A 25,938-nucleotide genomic window follows, 5' to 3' on the forward strand; every position below is an offset into this window, starting at 1 on the left:
CCAATTGTCTATCCTTTTATCACTCTTTTGCCTTGGAACCCATACTTAGTATCAGTCCTAAGACAGAAATTAAGTGTTATTTGTTTGTTTATTAATAAAGAGAACTGCCACTACAATTGATTTCATTTCCCATTAGCTTCACTGCCCCCAAAAACCTTCTTTCCATCCTGATCCCTTCTGACTGGTCTTTCCCCATTAAATGATAAACTCTTGAGGGAATATATGATCTTCATTATTCTCATTTGTATTCCCAACTTAGAACAGTGCATAATATAAAGTAGATACATAAGAAATGTTGATCAAGAAGTAGAACAATAAACACTGTTTCTATATTTCTTCAGTTTTAATAGCAACCTAGAAGAAAATTCTGAAAGATCAATTCATTATCCGTTAAAAGCATAAATCTGGGCTTTTGAAAAAAGCATGAATCAGCTACAGCTAGACAGAAGAAATATTCTCTCTTGTGTGTGTGCATGTGAGAACTTTAAGCTTTCCTCGCTTGTGGTACTATTATGAGAGCCACAAAAATCATAGAATTTTAGTCATCTGATGAAAGAATTTGATTATGGCAGTCAACATAGGATGCTCAAATGCATCTTTTCTCCATCTCCACTTAGGGGGCTTTGTATGATTTCAAAAACTGAAGAATGAGTTCGTATTTGCTTATTTTAATCACTTTACCTCTTCACAATTCTGCCTGTGTGATTTGTACAAGTAACAACAACTTGACAACAATTCACATTATGTTGTCTTTTGTAAAAAAAAAATATCATGAGGTAGGAAAACACGTATTGTTGGCTTTATTTTAAAGATGAGGAAAAAGAGACTGAAAGTATTCTGCCTAGAGGCACATAACTAGTAAGTATAGGAGCCATGATTTAATACCAGATGCCATGATGCCAAGGCCAATTTTGCATCCACTACACAATACTGAGCTAGATCTCATAGATGAAAGTGAACGAAAGAGATATTCCAAACTTCAAAGTCTGTAATTGTGCAAATCTCTCTAATACCTTTAAATGTAATTTTTTTTGACTTTTAGTCCTCTGCATTTGTGTTTTCTTTGATCTGCTAGACCTTAAGTTAAATGAAGATAAGGTCATGGTGTATTTAAATTTTGAATCATGCCCAGTGTTCTACATATTGCTACTGTCTGCATAGTAGACACACAGGAAATGCTTACTGACTAGATGAATAAAAGGAAACCCTTTCTGCCTTCATAGGTTTTAATCCAATATTCAGTTTTATTTCCTTTTTGTTCTTATGCAACACATTGACTTTGCATTATTCAGTCATTTTTTCAGTGGTGTGTGATCCTTTGTGCTTCTATTTGTGGTTTTACTGGCAAAAATATTAGAGTGGATTGCCATTTCCTTCTCCAGTTCATCTCATAGAGGAGAAAACTGAGGCAAGCAGAATTAAGTGTCTTACCCAAGGTCACAGAGCTAGCAAGTGTCTGAGGCCAGATCTGAACTCAGGGAGATGAGTATTCCTGAAGGCTCCAGGTCCAGCATTCAATCCATTGTACCTCCTAGCTCCCCTAACAACTTAGACTACATGAGCCCAAATCATTACTCAATTCTGAATCTATGAAAAAAAAGGAACATTACAGTATTGTCATGGTTTCTGTAGCTTCAGGTTCTGAGACACTACTGATACAACTTATCACAAATAAAACATAAATCCATTTTTCTATCCCTCCAGCTACAATTTCCAAATTTCCTGGGACAACAAAAAACTCAAAAGATAGCACTGTCTTATGATTGGAAAGCCATCCTTGGAGTCAGGAAGGACTGAATTAAAATCTATTATCAACTGCCTGTGTGCCTCAGTACAAGACTTTTGACTTCTAAGTATACCAGGCAACTGTCTAAGATTCTAAAATTGCTGAAGATTTTTTTTAATCTGCCTTAGTAGAGAACAGCAAAGGGGACAATGTTACTCCTGCCTTAGGAGGATAATTAGTTCCTGAAAATCCCAAAGAGGAATGTGAGGAATAATTATCAAAATTTCAATAGGACAAATTTGTATGCCTTCCTGAATCATGAAATTAACAGGCAGTTAACACCCACTTATCTCTAGATTTTATATAACTGCTATTTTCATGCAAATATCAAAAAAAACTTCTAAAGAAAAAAAAACAATGCAATGATATCTTATTCATTGATAAGTGTGAGAAGTTAAGGTGAAGTTGAATCAGATGTAGCAGTTTGCAAACATTTTGGTCTCGGGACCCCTTGATGATCTTAAAAGCATTGGGGACTCCAAGTCCCCAATTGACAAATGGTCAAAGGATAAGAACAAGCAATTTTCAGGTGAAGAAATCAAACCTATCAATAATCTTATAAAAATGTTCAAAATCACTCTTGGCTAGAGAAATGCAAATTAAAACCACTCTCAGGTACCACCTCACACCTATCAGATTGGCCAATGACAGTAAGGGAAAATGATAAATGTTGGAGGGAATGTGGCAAAATTGGGACACTATTGAATAGCTGGCAGAGTTGAAATTATCCAACCATTGTGGAGAACAATTTGGAATTATTACTGAAAAGGCTATAAAACTGTATACCCTTTGATCCTATAATACCATTCTTGGGTCTCTATCCCAAAGAGATCATATAAAAGGGCAAAGGGCCTACTTGTACAAAAATATTTATAGTAGCATTTTTTGTGATAATAAAGAATTGCAAATTGAGGAAATGTCAATCAATTGGGGAATAAACTTTGGTGTATGTTGGTGATGGAAACTTTGCTATATGAAAACAATAAGCAGGATGATTTCAGAAAAACAAAAACTGGAAAAATGTACATGAACTGATGCAGAATGAAGTAAGCAGAACCAGGAGAACAATGTATATAGAAATAACAATATTGTGGAACGATCAACTGTGAAAGGCTGAGTTACTCTCAGGAATAAAGGAATACAGGATAATTCTGAAGGATTTATGACAAAGAATGTTCTCTATCTCTTGAGAAAGAACTGTTAGAATTGGATACAGATTGAAGCATATTATTTTTTACATTTAGCTTACATATGGTTTTATTGGGGGGTTGGTTTTTTATGGTTTTATTTTATAATTTATTCATTTTATTTATTTATTCATTATATATTAAAATATCACATTCTTTAGTTTTATTCTAACATTCACAATATGGAAATGTATTTTGTATGACAATACATGTGTAACATGTATAACCCAGATCAAATTACTTCCATCTCTAAGAGGGGGAAGGGAAGAGAGGAAAGGAGACAATTTGAATCTTATAATTTCAGAAAACCTATGCTAAAAATTGTTGTCAAATGTAATTGGGAAAATAAAATATTTGTGAAAAAATTATTGGGAACTCTAAAAAACGTATTTATTTATGAAGGTGGTATGTATCAACATTTATATTAGAAATTAAAATGAAATTTTTTAGATATTAACTCATTATGATAAAAAATAAACCCATTACATTTAAACATGAATCATTTTATTAAAATATCTATATTTTTAAAAAAATTGGTGAGAAGAATGGCATTGTTTTACATATTTTTGCATGTCTTTTTGAATGAAGCTTAATAGGAAGTCAGCTAGATTTTTTACATCAGCTTCTTCATTCAATCTGCTATGATAAGTTGTTTTGGTTGAAGTATAAGGAAAAATACCAGCTTCATATATATAAGTAGTTGCAAGACTAAAGAGTAATTTAGTAGGTAAATTACATATTTGTATTATTATAGAAATGGTTTTGACCTCATGGACTGTTTGAAAAGGTCTTAGGGTCCTCCAAGAAGCCACAGACCACATTTTGAGAAAAAAAAAAGCTCAACGCCAAGTCACTTTAATATTTTATTCCAGTTTAGGGAGTATTATGCATGATATTATCTCTACCACATAATCTAGCAGAAGCCAACCTCTGCTTTCCCAAAGCTCAGTTCCTCTAGAAGTTAGTCAACATACATTAATTACCTACTATGTACCAGGTTTCATACTAAGAGCTAGGAATATGAAGATAGAAAAACAGGTTAATCAATTGACTAGAAAGAACCATGAAAATGGAAATAAGATTTCATGAATATAAGCAAAATATTTGTCAAGCCAAATGTAGAGTACTAAAGAAAATGCCACTTTAATATTTTCGTAACATAAATAGGTTTATTTTGGGAACAATTTTGGTACTCTATACCTATGAAATCACAATAGGAAGGAAGAAAGGAAAGAAGGAAGGAAAGAACAAATGAAGGAACAAAGGAAGGAAGGAATAAACAAAGGAAGGAAGGAAGGAATAAACAAAGAAAGGAAGGAAGGAACAAAAGGAAAGAAAAAAGGAAATCCCATACAAAGAACCCCACCAGTCAGAATGCTTTCTTCAGAGGCAGTAAGTTACAATGCACAGAATGTTGGACTTGGAGTCAGGTCAGCTGTCATCATATCCTATTTCTATATTAACCGTAACTAGAAGCCATGTAACATCTCTTGGTCCTACCACCTTCATCTGTAAAACAAGAGTAAAGATGCTTATAGTACCTACTTTACAGGGTTGCTGTAAGATCAAAGGAGATCACCTATATAAAATGCTTTAAAAACTATAATGTCTTAAAGTTACAGTACCAGTTACTATTCCTATTTTCTTGTTTCTAATCAGTTCCATGCTCAAAGATCATCTTTAGACATCTCTAGCTTTCCATAAATTTCCTTTAGTAGCTTCTCGAATATGGTCTTGGGTTATTTTTCTTTCTCTTGCATAGCAGTCATGCATACTATGGGCCTGGTCTCAGACTTCATGGACTGTTAAAAATATGTCCTTCTATTTTGCCCATATTTAGGTTCTAACTGCAAAGTCTAATAGTAACTTCCCTTTCTTCATTTTGGATTGCAAAATATTTTCATTAGGTTTCTTCAATCATTTCTATCTCTGTGGAAAGGCCATTTATCACTTAAGCAGATTTACTCTACTTAGCCTTATCAGTTAATTAAATGCTTGATGAATCATCTATTTGTGTTTCGTAACTTCTCAGGAGAGTATTCATTTAATATTAATAATGTAGTAATGCATCTTAAGAGTCAATAAGGAGTGAAATTTGCAATGAGCTCTCTTTGGGGAGAAGCAGTCATATTAATTTGAGATGGTGCTTCTCATACTTTAATCATTCTGCACTTCTCATAAGAACTCTTTCAACCCCCCCTCCCCATGCCCAACAGTATCTTTTCCTTTAGATCATGGGATACTATGCTGTCAAGATAAGGGGAAACTTATATTTCTATTCTCAGCTAAGAATCTTCTACAGCCTCACTGGAGCTAAGAGAAGAAAAATATGACAGAAAGGATGTATTACCAAGAGGAAGAGGAAATGGTTTTTAGATTTGACAAACTTGTAGGAAACAGGTTGTGTCCAATAAGCACATATGATAGAGAGAACTAATGTAGTGAATGAATGGTGGTGAAGTCTGTTTGTAGGAATGTTAGCCAAAGACGATATCAACAATGAAATGTACACAAATCTATTAAGGGACTTTGAGGAACAAAACTAAAATAATTGTTCTTTAGTTTATTTTTTGTTTGTTTTATTATCCAATCTAGATTTAATTTATGTTTGTAACTCATAATGGCCACATGCCGAAACTCAATCAGTAATTTAGAATATTAAAGAGCTGCCCAAGGGCAGTAAAAGATTGTCTATGGTCACACACTTGCCTAGCAAAGGTTATAGGCAATTCTTGCGCATACTCTTCCTGACTTTAAAGTGGGAATCTCTATCTTCAGAGCCACAATCCATCTCATTTTTATTTTAAATTATTTATGTTTAAACATTTAAAATAATTGTAAACATCTATGACAAGTTTAATGGCATCATCTGGAGTATTGATAACAGATTAATGAAAATTTCATAAAATCATCTGTAAAAAAGACTATTAAATTTTGGGTAAACTTAATTAACTAAGAGGGCTTTTACTGTGAGCAAAAATGTTGCTATCTTCAATGACCCTTATGTGTTCAACCTAGTTGTTCACTTTTTTAAGTGAACCTCATATATTTGGCATTATTGTTTATAGCCCTTTATTTGCAAAGGTCATATATTCATAAAATACAAAACAAAGCTCTGAGAAACCTCAACAGTGATTATAAATTAACTTTTTACTCTTTGCAATGTGGATGCACAAGTGAATTCTATCAGACACTTAAAAAAAACCCAATTAATTCTTGTCTATATTAATGATGGTATTCCTGAGGATGATGACAAAGCAAGAGGCAGCAAAGAAATCTGGTATTAAAATTCTTGCAAAATTAAGAAAAAAAACTTTCTAATACTATGCAAAGTATTTGGAAAAATAGGCAAAGAAGGATAACTACCAAATTCCTTTTGTAATAAAAATATAGTGCTGATACCGAAGCCAGGAAAGAAAACATAAAGATCAATTTCCCTAATGAATACTGATGCAAAAATTTTAAATAACATACTAAAAAGGAGATTATAGTACCATATCAAAAAAAATCATATGCTATGATTAGGTGGGATTAATTGATAATATACTTGAAGAATTCTAGAGAATCAACTAAAAACTAGTTGAAATAATTAACATCTTTACCAAAGATTCAGAATATAAAATAAACCTACATTAATCATCTTAACAAAGTCCATCATCAAGAGAAAGAAAGATAAATTTCCTTTAAAATAACTGTAGACAACATAAAATAGATGCGAATTTACTTAGCAAGATAAGTCCAGAAACTATATGAAGAATATTACAAACCATTTTTTTACACAAATGAAATCAGATCTAAAGAATTGGGAAAATATTAATTGCTCATGGGTAGGATGAACCAATAAAATAAAATAACAATTTTTTCTAAATTAATTTACTTATTTAGTGTCATACCAATCCACCAAGATATTTTATAAAGCTATAAAACTAATAACAAATTTATTTGGAAGAATAAAAGGTCCAGAATATTAAAGAGATCCATGAAAATTTTTTTGAAAGAAGTCAGCTTATATGTACAAGATCTCAAACTCTTTTATAAAGCTATAATCATCAAAACAATCTGTTACAAATTAAGAAACAGTGTACCAGTTCAGTAGGAAAGATTAGGCACACAATGAATATTAGTGACCATAGTAAAATAATGTTTGTTAAATCCAAAGATTCAAGCTTTTGGGATAGAAGTCATTATTTGCCAAAACTATATACCAAGAGAAGGTCAAAATGGGTACATGATTTAGACATAAAAAGTTATACCACAAACATATTAAGTGATCGTGGAATAGTTTGCCTGTCAGATCTATGGATAAGGAAAAAATTATGAAGAAAAAAGAGAGATAAAACAGTGTGTGTGCTGTGTGGATGAAGCATGACTTCCTGTAAGCAGCAGGATGGAAGAAAGGATGTGAGAAAAAGGGAAGGAATCTGAAGAGGAAGTAAGGACAAAGTCAAAGCATACTTTTTAAACTTTATTTTTCTTTTTTTTTGTCTGTTTTCTTTTACAACATAACAAAATTTGGAAACATTTTATATAACTACATGTGTATAACCTATTCAAATTGCTTATTATCTCTGAGATGAGGAGGAAAAAGAAAGAAGAGAATTTGGGAATCAAAATAAAAAAAACAAAAAATGTTCATTTTTTTATGTAATTGAAAAAAATTTAAAAAGGACAATCTTTTTTATTCATAGACTTGATCACACCACTCTCTTCATCAATTTTTTTCAATGGCTTTCTTTGTTTTACTGAGCGAAATTGAAATTTCTTGGCATGCTATTCAAGGCTCTTTACAACTTGGGTAATGTCCTACCTTTCCAACTTTTGTCTCACTTGGCTTTCCATTGATTCTAGGATCATGTTATTTCATTTTTATTATATACTTCAAAATTTTTTGAATCTTTTATGTATATAATCATGGGTGCAAAATAGACATGTATAATTTATCAATGAGTAAATACTTATTGGGGTACATACTCAAAAACTTTTTAATGATAGGGAGGAATCCATAGCCAAAAAGGTTCTAGGGATAACTGATATAGATGATGTTATTGATTTGGATGAATAGCCAATAGAGATGCTCTATCACTGTATATATGCTCCATTCATTGTATATCAAAAATGGCTCAACTAGGTCCATAAATGAGTAAGAAGTAAGTAGGGGTTAGATAATATTTAGGAAATTTTAATGAAACCAAACTCCTCTTTGATACGAAATCCCAATTTTCTAAGCTAAATATTCTTTCATTGATTTTCTCTGGCTAGGAAGAATAGAATATCAAAATCTCTATGGAACCAAAATTGTAGGTGATCCCAAAGGCAGCGGAGAGGAGAAAGATGGGCATAAATAAGTTATACCATAATATCAAGCATGAACGACTCTCAAAGAGTAACATCAAGAGAGGTAAATTAAGGCCCAAGGTATACTGAGTGGACACCTGTGGAACATTTACAAACAGTTATGTATAAGAATCTCACTGGATGAGAAGGCATGGATGAATTTTAATCTGAATGACTAGAAAAAGTGTCTATATCAATGGGATCAGAGATTGACTAATGTACTGAAGTAAATTGAGTGGGTAAGACCAGGCAGATGACAAGCAATTTCTAAGAATGAGCCACTATTCTAAGAACTGGAGATACAAAAACAAGCAAAAAGAATGATAATTATTAACCTAAAGGAACTTACTTCTAATGGGGAAAAGTAGCACAAAATAGAGCTTAAAAGGTAAAGGGAAAGAATAACTACAGGGAAGTATTAAAATTCAGCAAGTCACAAAAAAGGCTAGAAGGGGAATGGAGGTTAGCCAATTGGGCCCCTTTCCAAAATGCAATCTCCAAAAAGTACTCGCTACTGGGAGAAGGCTGTTGGCAAAGCATTTTTGTTCAAAGATAAGAAAGTTGTAAGGACAGATGAATGTTCCGGAAAAAGAGTCCCAAGTAGCTAAAGGAAGTTCTAGGACTTGATAACAGCTGAGTACTGGTGGCAAAATCCAAAACGTTAGAAAAAGAGGTAAGGGAATGACTTTTGACTAGGTTTAATGACATAGACCATGTAGCAATTATGGATAATTGAGCAATAGGAGAGCCATGTACTTCTATATTCCAAGATTGTCTGTAGAAAGAGTGAGAGAAAATGTATTTATAGTTAGGTTTAGACAAGGAATGGGGAAAAGGGCTAAGAAACTGCACACTGGAAAATGAGGAACAGATGTGGTGACTCTGCAGGCCAGTCACTCTCCAGAACACAGAGAAAGATGCTTCAGTAAAGAACTATTCTTTCAATATTTCAAGTGTTTTATCTGAGGCAGCTAGTAACATAACTGATGAAGTGCAGCAGTCAGAAAAAAACTTGAGTTCAGATCTAGCCTCAGACTCTTGCTAGCCCAGTGACCTTGGGTACATTATTTAATCCCTGTTTGACTTGGTCTTCTCAATTGTGATATGGAGATAATAATAGCTCCTGGGTTGTTTGTAAGGATTAAATGACATCTTTGTAAACACTCAGTAAAGTGCCTGACATACATAATAGGTGCAACTATAAAAGCTTATACTTTTCCCCTTTCCTTCTCTTTTAGCCATAGGTCATGCCAGGATAGCTAAAGGGCCACCTGCAAATATTTCCTAAGACAATATGAAATAAACCAAAAAATTTTTAAGAAAATTGTTAAGATAAAAAATCATGAGTAGAAAATACACTTTACGTATACCTAAAAGCTCAAATTATAGAGACAGTGTTTCCATCAACCATTGTTATAAAATAAGAAGCAGAATAATGACAATAAGTGGCTCCATTATTTGAAAGACTCTCAAGAAAGCTTTTTGTTTTTGTTTTTAAATTCCTTTGTTATTGTTTTTGAGAGAAGAAAAAAGTCTACTTTAATCTTCAAAATGGAAGTAACTTGACAAAAAAAAATGGGCCAGTGGTCAATAATCCAATACTGAAATCAAGCAGATTAATCAACAAACATTTAAAATTTATGTTTCTGATGTGCAAGGAAAGTGGCGCTCTAGTTGAAGAAACAGTGATGTGGGGGGTACATGTTAGTTAAAGCCATTTACATATCAACCAATTACTACTCTTGAGAGATACTAATTCATTCTTTGGCTCATGGGAGCACAAATAAATAGCAAAAAAGGTCCTTAGAAAGGGATGTAGTACCAACTCCCTGGATTTATACACAGGAAAGCTAAAGTCTGAAGTCATGAAGTAACAGTACAATAAGTAACAGAATTAGAATTTGAATCCAAGTCCTTAAACCCTAAATATAGAATTTTTCCAATGCATCACCCTGTAGACAATAACTTTGAGGAGGAAGAGGCAACCACTTCAACGTCTTGCAAGACTGGCAACAGGCTCGTATAGAAAGATGAGAAACCTTACCAAACAACCTTTAAAAAAAGACTGTAGAAGGACTAATGACAAATGAGCTCCTCTATGGCATTGATAATGATTATATTTCATTCATTCTGGTGTTTTGTTTTTTCTTTTAAGTTCAATTTTGCTGATCCTGCAGACTTTCCTTTGTGACATAAAAAATGCTAAAATGAGTACGTGTGCTTCCTTAGACTTATAAAGAGAGGGGGGGGAAAGGAGGGAGGGAAAGAGAGAGAGAGAGAGACAGAGAGAGACAGAGAGAGAGAGAGAGAGACAGAGAGAGAGAGACAGAGAGAGAGACAGAGAGATGGATGGATAGGCAGATGAATAGATTGATATAGACAGTTTGGTAGAGAGACTATTATGATTATTATGAATATGCCCTCACAAATAGTTGACTCAGACTCTATTATTCCTTCCTCTCTTTCTTCCTCATGGACTACAATAATTTAGACATAACCTACAGAGAAAGGATTAAAAACAATTTGCTTTTCTAGATTCTTGATAAAAGAGCAAAAAGGTTTTAGGTGATATTTTCATAACATTTTAAAATTTACAAAGCATTTTACACTGATCCCTCATTTTATTTTTACAATGACCTTAAGACAGAGGGACTTCAAATGCTATTCTTTATTCCCAACCAGCATATAAGGATTGTGAGATGGAGAGAAGCTATATGACATTGTCACATAGTCAGTGATTGAACTGAATTCTGGTCTTCTTGATCTACCTAAGTGCAGCATTCTATTCAGTAGACCATATTGCTTTTACTTTTGAGGAAAGTGTTAATAAGTAAATACTTTTAACAACAATTTTACAAATTAAGATTGAAAAATATTAAGGAAATATGTTGACACAGTATAAAAATGATTGTCCTTAGAGTCAAAGAACTCTAGAGTCTTTCACTTTGCTGAGTTCTGTGTCTTCAATAATATTTCTGACTTAAAAATAAATTCTACTTCTGGTGCTTATCATTTATTCTATGATTCATTTCCTCATGCTGACCTGTTAACTTTTGGACAAGGATCCTAGGTTAAAGTTATCAATATGTAAGTTAAAGTTCATTATCATTCTAAAATTGGTGCGATTCTCATCACTATCTGTCTACATTTCTACCATTCTGCCATCATCAGTATAGGACCAAAGGAGGCTACAGGGATCTGTGGGCCATTTTATATATTTCTTCATTTCATGAGTTGCAATGGCCAAACAATTTATTCTCTACATGGCCTACCTACTAGTCATATAGTTCTTTGGGATTTTTATTTATTTATTTTTAGTTGGGCTAATCCTCAGAAAGAAGACTCAAACTATGTCTAGGACCATTTTCAAGGCTTTACTATCATGGTAGAATTTACCAGAGTAGGGCTCTGAAAACAGAGGATTCAAGAACTCAGGGCCATCTCTATGCCATGTTGAAAATATCAAATAGAAATTTGTGGAGCACACAAAAAATATATAAACCAAATGCAAAATAGTAACATGGGAAGGAAAGATATTAGAGGAATCACGACAGGGCTTGATAAGGTATTTGGCCTGAACTTTAAAAGAATTTAAAGATTAAGCTTATCCAAAACCTTCACTTTAACTCAAGATATATTTAGCAATTCATTGACATAAATATACATCTTATAGCATCATGAGATCATGGTTCTAGATTTGTAAGGAACGAAAGATGTCATTTAGTCCATTCACATCATTTTTAGGGATGGTTAGAAAACTGAGGTTGAGCTTATCTTAACTAGTTTCTGAGTACAAACTTACCTATACCAAACTGACCTGAGACCAGCTATCTGGCCATTTTCCTATATCTATATTCTAGCCAGTCTCCTCCTTGACCTATCAGACACAGATACCAACATAATAGGACCTCATGAACTCAATACATATACATATACATATGTATGAAAGATTGGCAATTAAAAAAATAAAGACAGAAAATACAAAAAATAAAGTTTTGAATTATGTGCTAAATCCTGCCATTTTCATAGGCTGCATAAAGTCTTAGAGAACTTCACTCAACAACATTCATTTTCAATTTGAGAAATATTAATATAAACCATTATATTGTTCTGTGTCAAACATTAGCTCCCTCATCAGTCTTTGACCAGAGATCTCTGTTGTAACAAGTCCTGTGCACATGAGAGCAATACTCCTCTCTGTTTCATTAGTGCTATTTAATTATTAATAATGACCCCAGGGTACAAGAGCACTGATGTTGGTAGCTACGATTAGGTAAAGAAAAATCATAAAGTGCCCAGGTATGTTTGTATAAAATTTTATTTTTAAATAATTGAGGTTCATTATTATGCATGGTTTTTAATTTACAAGAAGGCTTTGGGAACATCCCAGTCACATAAAATGATATCCTACTATATTTCTAATCCTTCCAGAAATGGTGTATCAACTGATTATCCTGGGAATCATCACACCATCTCTATGACTCTCCAAGGCAAAACTCCCTTCCCTGGCCACTGATCAGTTTTTGAATGTAGGTTCCTCAAATGTAGATAATTGCTTTTGATATTTGTATTGCCAGAGATAAGCACAATACTTTCCTTCCTTCCTTTTTTCTTTCCTTCCTTCTTTCCTTCCTTCCTCCCTCCTTCCCTGTCTTTCTCTGTCTCTCTCTTGATATATTTGTTTATATATATTCCTTCCTCCCTTCCTTTCTCCCTCTCTCCTTTCATTCCTTCCTTCCATATTGAAATCTTTATTGTAAAATTGTCAGAAGTTGTAGCTAAATGGTAAGATAGTATATATGTGTGTGTGTGTGTGTGTGTGTGTGTGTGTGTTCTTTTTGTGTTCAAATAAAGGAATCAGCAGCATTTGTTTTGAATTTTGATGAAAGGCAAAAAAATATTATTTCATATAAAATTTGGTCATCTAATTACAGTGTTAGTGTAAATATGTGAAAAAAAAGTACTACTACAATGATTTCAAGATACTTATCAACATCTGTTGAAAAGAATGAAGACATAAGAGAAATCATTTGAGTTAAATAAAACCCATCAAAGTAAATCAATATATACTTTAGTACAAAATAACACTAATTTCAAAGCAAAATTAAGTGGTTGCTAAAAGTAATTTGGAAAGGATGGATTAAAAATAAAGAATGAGGGATCAAAAAGTAATTAGCCTTACAGGACCTCACACTTCAAAGGAATATATAATCAAAGATTATGAGCAAGTCCCCTAGTCAGAATGATTGATAACCAGTTGGGTTTAAATCACTATCACTAAAAGAAATACCTACACTGATGAGATCACAGATTAATTTGTATATATTTTATATTACTTGACCAGTGTACATGTTGTTTTCATCCAGGAAACTATACTTCCCCCAGTTAAAAAGGTCTTTAAATCTACTGTCCTTTAGTGTTGGAATTATTTCTATGATTATATTGGAGGAATGTCATATTATAATTCATTAATATTCATATCTTATAGTATTATATTATCTTTGTATTCCACAAACCAAGAATAATATCTTGCATAGTAGCCATTTAATACATCTTTGTTGAATTATGATACATACTTTACAGATAATAATAATAATATGTTTTTATGAGGCCTGCTTTTTTAGAGAACACAAATAAAAAGTTCAAGCCGCATGCCCCAAAAGGCATTTTATTAGAAATCTTTCTAAAGATAGTTTGAGATTATTATAGTTAGGCAATTCTTGACATCTTGGATTTTTCCTGCTGGGTTACACATGGCTCAGACTTTGCTAGAAAGTAACATGCAATGCGTAATTCAAACATGCCTTGAACTGAAATAGGTGTTTTGACAAAATTTCAAAATGTATTGTATTTATAGATTCCAGCTGCCCAACAAAATCATGAGCCCATCAAATTTTTCAGTGATGAATCCATGACATCTTAAGTAGGCCATGATACTAAAATAACCTATCTCTTGAAATTTCACAGGAAAAAAGAGAAATAAGAAAAAAATTGTGCCTCATGTTCTTTGTCTTCCAGTTCTTTGGGCTCCTTAGCAGTGTGTCAGGTCTTAATATTGATTTCATACTGATGAAAATCTTTTTGACAGCCAGATAGAATTCTTGTTATCTGAATGCTATTACTGTCTTGTAGAGATGGAGCTTTTCTTGCCTTTATGGTATGTGTGAGTTCCTGTTTTAACGAGAGTAAGCAGCTATTTTTTTTTATTTAATAAATAGCCTTTTCTGGCGACTACTATCTCTAAAGGAAAGTCATGTGGCAGAGTAAAAAGAAGTCTGAACTTGAATCAAGGAGACCTTGGAATATTTCCCAACTCCTCCACTAAGCAACTTTCTGACATGTACTACAACTCTCTAGATGATAGTTTTTTCAGCTTTATAATTTGGAAATCGAATTAAATATTCTTAAATTTGTACCTCAAGGATTACGTCCATAGTGACTCAGTAAGTTATTAGGAACCACTACATAATCACTAAAAAGAAATCATGCCAAACTAATATCATTTTCCTTTTTTAAAATAAAAGAATTCTTACATTGTTATATCATGAGAATATTATGAATATAGTCTAATTTGAATATCTCTTATCATATCCATGTGGATGGACATTCACAAATTATAATATGTCTAGAGGAGAGAAGTTAGAAAGAGAGTGGTCTGGAAGAGTTCAAGAAATCAGGATTAAGTCCAGAAAAAAGAATTTTGTTTCATTGGGACTTTTTTTGGTGCTGAGGGGAAGAGGAGAATGCCTGTTTTAAAATATTTGTATAGTTCTCTATGTCAATCCAAAGGATAATATTTAGAATAATGTTAAAGAAAAGAAGTAGATAAGAGAAAGTAATTATTTGACTCAAGGAGGTAGCTCACGATAACAAAGATTTGGATTAAAGAAGTTGCCATTGTCACTGTTCTTTTAAAATTCTTCTTATAATACAAGATTGTCTTACTAGGCAATGAGTCCTCCATCATTATAAGGGTTCTGTTAGAGGGGGTTTGATTATCTGTAAGAGATAGGAAAATAGTGATTCCTACATGGAGCCAGTGAAGAGAGAGGCAAATTCCAAAGATCCTTACAATTCTAATATTCAATATAATAAGTATTTGTCAAGCACCTGGTGTACTGCCAGACACTGAGCAAGACAAAGTGCTACAATAACCTAAAATACAAGAACCCTTGCCCATAAGAAGCTAGTATTCTGCTTAAAGGAAACCATGTACCAACCAACATACATTTATCAGCAGAATCAACATAAAGGAATGGGAGTAGAGGTGGAGAATAACAACTGGAGGATTCAGAATAAACCTTGAAGGGAATTAGGAAGGTCAAGAAGAAGAAATGAGAGAAGGCATTGTAGGCATAGGGAAAGGTCTATGCAAATGAACAGAGGCAGGAGATGACATTCTATGGATGGAGAGAATCAGGATGCCCATTTTGGAGAAACAAAAAGTATGTGAGGTCATGAAAATATTAGATTATAAAGGAATGCCAATCAGAAAGATTTTTATTTTAGATGAAATAGGAAACATGGAGCTTCTAGAGCAGGATGTTGGTCAGATTTGTGCCAAATATAAATCAATTTTGAGGTATTTGGGAGATGGATAGGAGGGAAGAAAAGCTGACTTTGGGGATACCTAATTGGTTACTTTACTCCAGGCAAGAGGTATTGAAGCCTGAAGAAGAGAGGGAGATCAGTTGAATGGAGAGAAAGGGAAGAATGAAAGATGTTATGAATATAGAATTGTTGGGATTTGACCTTTAACTCTGAACAGCAATTTATGCCCCTTACTTTCCATTATTGGTGACATGCTTCTGAAGAAAGATATACAAGTGCTGAAAAGGCCTCCTTTTCCACCCAATGCCACCAAAGAAATAATTGATTGGAAGAAAAAATGGTCCATTCCTTGCCGTAAAGGCTTGGTTTTCTCCATCTGTTCCTTTATATAATCACTTCCCTCATTAAAGAAAACCACACACTCCAAATATATATTCCATAACCCTTAATATTTACTGACTTCTAGAAATTTCTCCTACAAACATCATTTCTCAGCTCTCGGTTCTACAATTTATTTCAGGTTCACCTTGTTTTGAGTCTGTCTTCTTTCATGATTGGGAAGTATGTATGAATTGGAGAGTTTATTGAGGAAGTCAAGAATTGGACGATATTACATTCATACTCAGCACATGCATGATTTTAGATGCTTAAAGATAGTCTTTTGTGACTCTCAACTTCCTTCCAATATTATTGCATCCAGATTCCCTATCCTTCCTTCACATTTTCCACATGTGAGCCAAGCTGTATTATTTTTTATTCCCTAATCTTACCCTCCCTTCTCTATTTTAGACATGTAATAGCTGTGTGACCCTGGGCAAGTCACTTAACTCTGTTTGCCTCAGGTTCTTCACTTGTAATATAAGTTGGAGAAAGATATGACAAACCACTCCAGTATCTTTTTAAAGAAAACCCCAAATGGGGTCCAAAAAAGTCTGAAATGACTAGAAAAAATACTTTCAATTAATATGATGAAAATTTTTCTTAAACCACACTGGAGATGCCCACCACATTCCAAATCAGACTATCTCATAATGAACCTTTTCTATTTGATTATATGACTAACTCTCCTTGAATGGGAACAAAAATGTTCCTGCCTTATAAAGAATTTTGCTCTACAGTGAGAATGTTATCACTAGGTCCCAGCAGAACCTTGATGTTTTCATATTCACAAAAGAAGAGCAAAAAAGACTGAGTACAGATGGGATAGAGTAATAGGTGAAAAGACATGTATTAATATGAGATCTGTAACAGAGAATCAAAGGAACACAGAACTGTTGGGGAGACTGATGGAAGACACTTGCTGGGAGAAGCATATCTTTTGCATCAATAGAAGTGATATATTTTTTGGAATAGTGAGGAAACCAAATGCACTAAGATGAATACGTGCCTGGGAAAAAGAAGAATGAAGTCTATTAGAAATACATAGTTGCAGGTTTGCGTTTTTCCCACCCAGACAAATTCAACAACTACTCTGCTTTGATTTTTCTTCCAACCCTATATCTCTTAGTTCAATAGAGATATCTATTGAATTCAGTTTGAAACTTCAAAAAAATTTGTGGAAATAAACAAAAAAATTCAACTTCTTCCTTGCATTTCAGTTCTCAGGTTCTGGTTTATCTGTTCTAGCTGGACGATTACTGACAGAGTACAAGGTCTTCATCTATTTTTTGTTTGTTTGCTTGTTTTCCCCCAGGGTTTTGCTTCAAGGCTTTATGCTACCAAACAAACTTTAATACACTTCTTCATCAGACTCATTGTCTCTTGTAGTGACATGAAACTGCCTTGTATTGCGAGAAAAATATATGAACCTTTCCCTTATAATATTTTTGTGGGGGTGTATGAATCTCTTTCTTGTCAATGTTACTAGCAAGAACATCAAACTCAGCCATAGGTACATCATATAGGATGGGGTGTGGGGTGGGAAGGAAGGAGAAGATTGATGCCTTTGTCTTTCATACAATGCTGGATGGATCTAGTACAGCAAAATGAAATGTCAGGAACTTTGGAATAACACACAAAAATCCAACAAGCACAAAGAAATGCATATTCAATGATTTAAAGAGGATGTCTATTTAGGGGTGAGAGGCAAAAAGAATTATTTTTTTAATTTGAGGAAGGAATGATCTTTAGAAAATAGAAATTCTGTTCTTTTTAAAGAATAAATGTGACAAATAAAAATCTGGAGACTAATAATCATCCTCATAATGATACAATATTACATGACATTCTCTATTTTAAAGCAAACAACAGCCCAAGGGTTTCTTCTAAGATGATGTCAATTGAGTATGGTGAGAGACATATAAGAATTCCTCTTTATTTTGTTTTATATTACTAAAAAAACTAAACCACTGCTGTATTTAAAATCGAAGGACCTCCTGTGTTTGAATCTAACCTCTGCTTCTTACCACCTGTGTTATTTGTTGTTTTCATTCAGTCATTCAGTCATGTCTGACTTTTCCTGACCCCATGGATGATAGTACACCAGGTCCTTGTTTGTTGAAGTTCATGTTCATTGTTTCCATGACACCATCTATCCATCTCAGCCTCTGCTGTCCCTTGTTCCTTTTGTCCTCAAACCTTCATAAGGTCGGGTTTTTTCCAAAGAGCCCCGTTTTCTCATTATGTTGGGCAAATCACTCTACTTTGAAGAAACTTAGTATCCTCATCTGTAAAATGAGGGAGTGGAACAAATGATTCCTTAAGTCCCTTAGAGTCTAAAGCTAAGGAGCAGCTGGGTTGGCTCAGTGGACAGAGAACCAGGCCTGGAAACAAGAGGTCTTGGGTTCACATTTGGCCTCGGATACTTTCTAGCTGTGTGACCCTGGCCACATATATAATACACATATATTTCTCTTAATTGTGAATATATCTTAGATACCAAGCCCTTATCAGAGAAAGCCGATTAAAAAAAGGTTTTTTTCTCACATAATTACTTTGCTTTTTATACACAAATATTACTTGTGCAGAAACTTTTCAGTTTCAAGTTCTCTCATTAGATATAAGGACAGTATTATGGCCATCAATGATTTTATTTTAATCTTTAAATCAATAATAAGTGAAATGCAAATCAAAGCAATCTAGAGGATTTACTCCACACCTTGCAAATTGTCAAAGGTGACAAAAAAAATAGCAACGCTCAGTGTTGGAGAAGTTGTAGAAGCCTAGGCGCACTAATATATCACTGGTGGAGTTATGAAGTGCCATAACCATTTTGAAAAGCAATTTGGAATTATGCAAATAAAATGACTAAAATGTCACTTTTGAACCAGAAATTTACTGGGCTTATACCCCATGGAAATAATTGAGGAGCCATATACTTCAAAATATTTATAACAGCATTTTTTGTGATAGCTAAAATTTGGAAACCAGGTAGATGCTTATCAATTGGTGAATAACTAAAGAAATTGTGCTAAATGAATGTAATTGAATAGTACTTTATAGCTGAAAAGTAAGAAATGATGGGTGTGTGATGAATACAAAGACACATGGAAAGATTGATGTGAACTGACATCAAGGGAAATCAGCACAATGAAGAAAGGAAAAAAAAACTATACAATAAAGTTAATGGAGAGAATAACACACCAAAAATTTAAAAGTGAATGTAACAAAATCATTAAGATGCAGTAGAATTCAAATGAGGAGATTAATCAATCCCTTTGTGGAGGTGGGAGGTCCACATGGCTCCCCATGTAGGAGGTGTTACAAATTGAACACATTTTCAAACTTTTTCAATGTATCAGTCAATTATGTTAATTATTTTTTCCCCAAAATGTGTTATTTGTCAATTGAGATGGCATTTTTGGAAGGGATAGTAGAGGGACACCTGGGATGTTATAGTGATACAAGAAACAGAAAAATATAAAAAAATTAGTTTTTTTTTAAAAAAGAAAGCAAACTTGAGAACAGGTATTGTTTCCATTTTATTAGCAATTAGCACAGTATTGAGTGCTCTTAATAAATGATTTTATTTATTTATTTACTCATTATGAATAGAACTTGAAGTTCAGAAAACCTGTGTTTGTGTACTTCATCAGCTATGAAACAGCTGAGTGTCCTTGGCCACTGATCTCCCAACCTCTGCTTCCTCATGCCATAGAAGGATAATAATAGCATCTCCCTCAAAGGATTGTGGTGAGGAGCAAATGAGATTATGCACATAAAGCATTTTACAACTTTAAGGCATTATATAAATGTGGGCTATTACATGGAGGATTAATACCACTAATATTATTAAAGTGATTATTATGCTTGTTGAAAATTATCACTGTGTCTTTTCTAATATTCTGTATAGGCAAAATAAGTTTCTCTTCTCAAAAACATGATTAATTTTTTCTAGTTGCTCCTGAAACTTGGTCTAAATTTCCATTTGCAAATCAATTTATTGAAGTTCAAGAGACAACAACCTGAAGCAACTCATATTAAATAATGTTATTTGAAAAATCCATAAGTAATCTATTCTGTCTAGAGTGCCCTGGGAATGGAAAGTTCTTGAATATTTTGCTCTATCCATATGAGTTTTGAAAAATATTTGCTATAAGAAGTAGCAATATTTGTGACAAATATTGGTTTCCAAAATATTTTTTCTAATTAAAACTTCCTGCAAAACATCTAATTAATTATGTGTAATTAGGATTTGCTCCCCAGAACTCTAAATTCCAGCTTCCCATGTTCCCTCTCACATTACCTGCTAATGTAGGGAGGATATAAGTTTTGTGTAGCTCCATATTCTCGCTCTCTTTTCCCATGAACATGTCTGGGGAAACTATTCTTTACTCAGGCTTTTATTTTTGTCTTTTTATTTCTTCTACTTCAAGTGATTATTAATAAATCTTATAAAATATAATACTTGGAGTTACTGGATATTAATTTAAATCTTATAATTACAATAAAGGGAAAAGACACTATAGAGCTCTTTGGGGAGATGATATTTATATATTGGGGAAACATAAGAAACTAGAACAAGATCCCTAGACAAAAGCTGCTCTTTCATGTAGGAGGCAACACATTTTCCAGATAAAAGTGTTTCTGGGATTTTCTTTAGAAATTTCACTCTAATAGATGGCCCCTGACCTCCCTTCCATCTCTAGTACTATGAACCAGGAACTAGGAAATGGCTAAAATAAGATTTAATTTTTGTGCTTTAAATATAGAATTTAGTCTCTTTGTATTGTATTTGCCCCAATTTGGAAGTAACCTCAGAATGTGTGATAAAAACTGACATCTTTAAAAAATTTTAAATTAATCTTTTTTTGTTGCCTATGTGCATTCAATAGTTTAACTCACAGCGTTTATTAAATATCTTCTATATGTTAGGCAGAGTGCTAAGCACTGAGGATACAAAGACAAAAATGAAAACAGTTCTAGGTCTCAAAAAGGTGATCTCCTATGATTCTTATTAAAATATCTACATGGAAGTCTCCTTTTTGAGAAGAGTCAAACTTATCTTTACCAAATCAATTTTTGGGGGGTGGTCAACAAAAAATAAGTGCAACAGAATCTTATACTCTTTTCACCTGAAGTGCGATCCCCTTGTTTATAGATCAGAAAACTGAGGACCAGGAAAGTAAAATGACAATTTTAACATAGCCCCAACTGAATTTATACTCTCCTTTCCTCATCTTGACTTCCAAACCAGCTACTCTCTCTTAACTTCATGCAACAGATATGTCACAAGTCTCCTTTGTAGAGCACTGTATTGGTTGCTAAAAATTCAAAGACAATTAAAAAAAAGTAGTTCCTTACTTTCAAGAAGCTGCATTGGTTGGTCATCATAAATGACAGCTGATGATGGAGTTTCACATTTTATACATAAAAAGAATGAATTAGTGCCAGTTTTTCTTCCCTTCTAATCATTTACCTGACCACAATATAAAATTTCCTTTTTTATCCCTGAAGAATACAATTCTTTTTGGTTAATGAACTCCTAAAAGAACCAATAAGTCTTCTTTAATTAGAGATTTGTACATTTCTATTAAACAGAAAGCTCTCTTATTATCAAAATATTCTCTGAAATCATAGAAGTCCTTATAATTAGTGTCAAAATTTCCTAACTTCTCACAGGAACTCCATAAGGATTATTTCTACAGGGTCTTGGGCACAACAATTTAATTCAATGAGCATTCAACACCAGTTCTGAAGCTTTTATTTTTCTTTGTGGAATTCTAGTGAAGCATATGGACAGAATACTAAGAATAATGCACTTAAAATCATGCAAGGAAACTTGCATGCATATTAAAATAGCTACCAAAATATTTATTTTTGAAAAGCAAGTTAATGTACTCCAAGTTAAGAGATCTTGATTTTTTTAAGGGCTCTCTAAATGATAGACACTGTGCTCAATACCTGCACTATGAAGACCAAAATGAAATGGCCTTTGCCTTCAGGGAGTTTACATTCTACCTGAATGACAGTTAACTTAATTTTCCTCCCCTTCTTAGATAACTGTAAAATCTTTAGAGAAACAAATATTATGATTATCATAAAGTAATTTTATGCAATGAGTGAATATGGGAAGCCAAATTAATTTTTCAATATTTTTAATTGTCTTTCATGAAGAGAGAAAAAGCACTCATAAAATGGACCACAATTTAATAGGTACACCTTGGATTTTTGTCAGCTGCCTTCCAAAGAACAAAAATTGCTTTCAGCTATGTTATCTAATTCTCCCAACATTCCTTTGGTAGAGAAGGTGACATACTATTATCATCACTTTTCATATGGTAAAATTATGATGAGATTGCCTTTGGGAATAGTTCTCTTATGTTCTCTTAATGAGCCCCAAGCTTTGCCGTGCAACAAAGACCCTGCTATTTTACTTCAATACCCTTCCAGTTCCAGTGGTGCTGCATGGCTGCAAGTCATGAGATATCAGAGTGGCTGAAGAGTTAAAGTTGCAGGAAATCCAAATGTCAAAGGAGAGATGCCTGTTGGGCACAAGTAGACTGTAATATGTGGTCAATAAAGAATCAAGTAGCAAAAGTGCCATGAAAGATTTGCAAAAAAACTGCACAATGTAAAAAAGAGATGGGGCAATTAGAAAAGTAAGAGAACACCAATAGTCAAAGTACAAGCTATCTAGGGTAAGGCACCCAACATTTTGCATGAACCACTTACACATAATGAAGGAGAAGACAAAGAGTCACTTGGGATGTAAAGATGTAGTTATGTAAATGAGTTGTGAATGATTTGATATCATATATACTAAAATATCATATCATAAAATTTCAAAAAAGAGTAGTTGAGTGGCTTATTTTTAAGAGTGAGAGGTGAAACCAATACTTTTCTTCACTAATCTCCTAATCTCTTTCAGTTTAAATACTTCACCTTCTTAGAACCAAAGAACTATTTTTGTAAAACCAGATGATGATTTAATGCTACAAAATGAAGTAAATGCTAAACAGTAGCAAAGTAATATTGAATCATAGAATTTTAAGCCAAAAGAGAACTCACATATCATTAAATTCAGCATTTATATTTTGCTAATGAGAAAGTGTCTATTACATAATAAATATTATAAATTATAATCTATAACATAAATAAGCAAACAAGAAAAGATTCAAATTCCTACAGTTTTTCAAGTAGTCATGAAAATTCATCAAAAAAGTGACTAAATGTGGATCTCGGGAATTAATTTGAAAGTTTCAAAATGTGCAATATTTTTGCTATGCCAAAAAATCTAATGCAACATTTATGTGGTATAGATCTTGACTGGAAGCTTACAAGATAAAATAAATTTGGATGATATAGACAGTGATGTTCCTTTTTAATGGCAGAATGTGTTTTGATTTCATGAATCACTCTAAGGCATGTTTTCAAACATATTCTCAAAAATTCATAAGTTCATCTGCTACACAACAAATGCTAAGTATACTGGTTATTGTAACCTTTCCTCCAACTTATGTATAATTTTCTTTAGTACAGAAATCTGAGATAATAAAGGTTTGTGCAGAGTAGGGCAGAGAAAAAAATATAAGTTTTAAAAATCCTTAACTGGCTAATGGAGGGGTTTCTTCATCATAAGTTTACTGAATTTGGAACAATCTCAGAATATCATTAAATTGATAAGGGATTACTATACCACAGCATGCCGTATCATATTATACCACACTACACTATTTTTTTCAGGAATTTTTCACTCATGTCTGAGGTTTTCTTGGCAAAGATACTGGAAAGGTTTGCTATTTCCTCCTCCAGCACCTTTTACCTCAGAGGTAATTCAGGCAATAAGGGTTAAGTGATTTGCCCAGGATCACATATAGCTAGTGTCCAAGGCCAGATCTTTAGTCAGGAAGATGAGTCTTTCTGATTTCAGACCCAGTGCTCTATCCATTGCACCATCTAGTTGCCAATACTATATTAAACAATAGATTTTTCTATGTAATACTATATGATATATAAGAATAATAATAGCATATTTTCCATAGTGCTCATTATGTGTCATGCACCATGCTAAGTGCTTTTCAAATTATTATCTCATTTTGATTCATACAATAACCCTGGAGGTAGGTGCTATTATTATCATCATATAATAGATGAGAAACCTGAGGCAAATAAAGATTAAGAGGCTTGCCCAAGTTCATACAGTTAGTGATTATATGAAACTTTATTTGAACTCCCCCTAGCTGCCTAAATGCTATATACTAAACCATCCTGAACTTTCTATCTTATCCTATCCAGGAGAAGTAGAATCAGAATAACAGAGTGGATAGAGGGACAATCTTGGAGTCAAGAAGATCTAGGTCCAAATATAACCCCTGATGCATGCTATGAGAGGGTAAGTAAGTCACATCATTGCTCAGTGCCCTTAGACAATTTTCTAAGACTACAAATTGTATAAAATTTATTGAACTGGATCAACAAAAGGAGCTTCCACATTGGGAGCTTCCAACACTAACAGGAGAAAAAAAAAAGAGATAAACAAACAGGTAGATACTGCACAAAAGCCATGAAAATCCTTCATCTAGAAGAATGTTATTCAGAAATAAGTACCATCTAGGATCCAAATATTGCAAAGGACATTCTCATATATATATATAAGAATATATATATATATATATTTCCTATGTGTATATAAACATAAGCATAAACTATTTTTATAGAGCAGACCATGTAACTGTTTTTAAACATACCTCCTCCTTTATTTAAAAAAAATCATATAACAAAAATAATTTCTTGTGTGTTTCCTAAAATCCTTTTCCTTCAACCAAAACAGAAAGTAAAAGACCATGTTTTTTTCAAAATTACTAAGTTTTCAACCACTAGGAAAAAAAAAACATGTTCCTAAGAAACTCAAAGCACCTTCTGAGCACTAAGAGGTAAATATTATTTTCACTACCATTTGGAGATAACTATGAGATCAAAGACTATGAACAGCTCACTTCAAGTCATATGATACATCTGTGCTAGAGATAGAAAATAGAGGTCAAATATCCTGATACTCAATCAGGTATTCTATCCAGTCTCTGATGAGTTTTATACTTTATAGACCTTGGAATCCAATCATCTTTTTTTAGTTCTTTTTTTTTCTTAAGCTGAAGCCAAGTTATAAAATTTTGTGGAATATTTTGTTGCTGCCTCTGAAACGTCATAGTGAAAACACATTATCTTCAATATTGATTTTTATGACAGCATATGAAACTGATGATACATGTAAAGAAATAATGGTAACCCTTCTAATTTCTCACTTCACACATTCCTTAATTAATAAGCAAACAACTAACATTACACATTTTATATTAATAAGTTATGTGACATTTTGAAATATATGTAATAGAAGAGCTGATTAATTGGTTCAGGATCATTGCAGGCTGACTTGCTACATCACTTGTTGAGAGGTAGTTCATCAAAAAAAACTCATTGAATGTGATTGATTAGGCTTATAGTATTCCAATCCTTCATCACCAATAATATTTCATTACATACAAAAACATTTTCAGAATTCAGAATGAAATAATGGAGTCCTGACAGGTGAAATCCAGGGAGATCAGTGTAAGGAATCAAAGTAAGTGTAATAACATTATTAGTACAAAAGATGAAAATATGTCATGCAAAGAGTAGGAGGGCTCTAATGAGAATTTTCAA

General features: G+C 33.1%; 1 protein-coding gene across 3 annotated transcripts in view; it reads right to left on the reverse strand.

The window, feature by feature from the left end:
- The window catches only part of MARCHF1 (membrane associated ring-CH-type finger 1), a 1,076,407-nt gene that overhangs the window by 903,405 nt on the left and 147,064 nt on the right, over window positions 1-25,938 (reverse strand). The gene's annotated exons all lie outside the window — the stretch shown is intronic.

Source organism: Monodelphis domestica, chromosome 6, assembly GCF_027887165.1.
Source record: "Monodelphis domestica isolate mMonDom1 chromosome 6, mMonDom1.pri, whole genome shotgun sequence".
NCBI classification, from domain to species: domain Eukaryota; kingdom Metazoa; phylum Chordata; class Mammalia; order Didelphimorphia; family Didelphidae; genus Monodelphis; species Monodelphis domestica.